At 40.7% G+C, this 1,546-nt stretch overlaps 1 pseudogene; it reads right to left on the bottom strand.

The window, feature by feature from the left end:
• LOC129678917 (26S proteasome non-ATPase regulatory subunit 11-like) overlaps positions 1-209 on the bottom strand; it is a 49,781-nt pseudogene extending 49,572 nt beyond the window's left edge.
• Between the last annotated feature and the right edge of the window lie 1,337 nt (positions 210-1,546).

The following is a 1,546-nucleotide window of genomic DNA, read 5'->3' as shown; positions in this document are numbered from 1 at the left end:
CACACACACACACACACACACACACACACACACACACACACACACACTTACCTAGTTCCATAAAACAACTCCATGAGAGTAGAATGGTCAAAACAGAATACTTTTCGGAGTAGAAAAACTTTTCTAACTTTCCTATGGCAAGGAATCTGTACCTGGATCAAGCCTCCAACAGTTCGCATAATAACACCTGCGCACAATGCCGAAGGCATCATGTCTCAGATTAGTAAATCTTCTTTGTCTGGGAAAGATCCAATAACGTACATGGTCAAGGGTTTGGAAACAAAGGGAGAAGGGGTTGATGAGACTCATTCTCTCATGGGCAGGGTCTATGAAAATGTGTTTTTGTGGTTCCATAAAAAAAAAATAGCATGAGAATCAAAGGAATTAAAACACAACCAATTTCAAATGAAATGCAGAGAAATAGTTTTCAAAGCAAAGTATAATTAACCTGTCAAATGCCTTACCTCACACATTATACAGACAAACAACTGAGAAATATTCTACTGACAATGGAATGTAAACTACCTCATTGGGAAGAAGTACTCGGCACCCTTAACATTCTACCTGTATTATGTAATTTTTGTTGTGACAAATCCTCAATGTAAAAGAAATATGAGCAGCATATGCAGTTAGATTAGCTATATAAAATTACTAGTATTATCCATCCCTATTCTTTACGACATATATTTGTTGTCTTCCAGGAACATAACACTAACCTTTCCAGAGGCAGAAGTGATAAAGATAACTCCAGGGATCAGGAGAGACTGTAGTAGAAAGGAGGAGGGAGAGCTGAGCAATAAGAAACACTTTTTTTCTGACCAACAAGAGATTCTTCACATTTATGACTCTTGTTTCTTGAGAATCTCAAAAGATGATTCAAAATGAAATCTGAACTGCAAATCAAACAGCATAAATCTTTTTTAGGACAAAGCAGAGGATGCTGAGCAGACTCTTTCATACACACAAACACTCCTGGAGACCTTCTAAAAGTGTCTATTATGCACTCAATGCATCTTTTTTTGTTTTTTTTAATTTTTTTCAAAGGTATTATTTGTTACAATTCATTTACTTTGTATGTGGGCTGAAGGCCCCCTCCCTCATCTCCTAGTTCCACCCTCCCTCCCTCTTCTTCCTCTATACCTCTGTCCTAGTTCACTGATAAGGAACTATGATCTGATCCTAGCCTAACAGGTCTCATAAGGGCTATTTGGATCCTCTTTCTCTGTAGACCTCACCAGTGGGAGGTGATCAAAGAGCAGGAAAACTAGTTCATGGCAGCCCCTGCCCTTGCTCCCTTACTAGGGACCCATCATAGAGACTGAGCTGCCCATGGGCTACATCTGAGCAGAGGGTTTAGGTCCTCTCTATTCATGGTCCTCCGCAGGACCCCCCTGGGCCCAGATATTTTGGCTCTGTTGCCCTCCTTGTGGAGCTATTGTCCACTCCAGGTCTTTCTATCTCCTCCTCCTTCTATAAGATTCCATGCACTCTGCCCAAAGTTTGGCTATGAGTTTCAGCATCTGCTTCAATACCCTGCTGAGTAGAG

Source organism: Psammomys obesus, unplaced genomic scaffold (genome assembly GCF_907164565.1).
Source record: "Psammomys obesus unplaced genomic scaffold, mPsaObe1.curated_primary_1811, whole genome shotgun sequence".
Classification (NCBI taxonomy): Eukaryota; Metazoa; Chordata; class Mammalia; order Rodentia; family Muridae; genus Psammomys; species Psammomys obesus.
The sequence above is the reverse complement of the archived record's forward strand: the minus strand, read 5'-3'. Positions and strand labels throughout refer to the sequence as shown.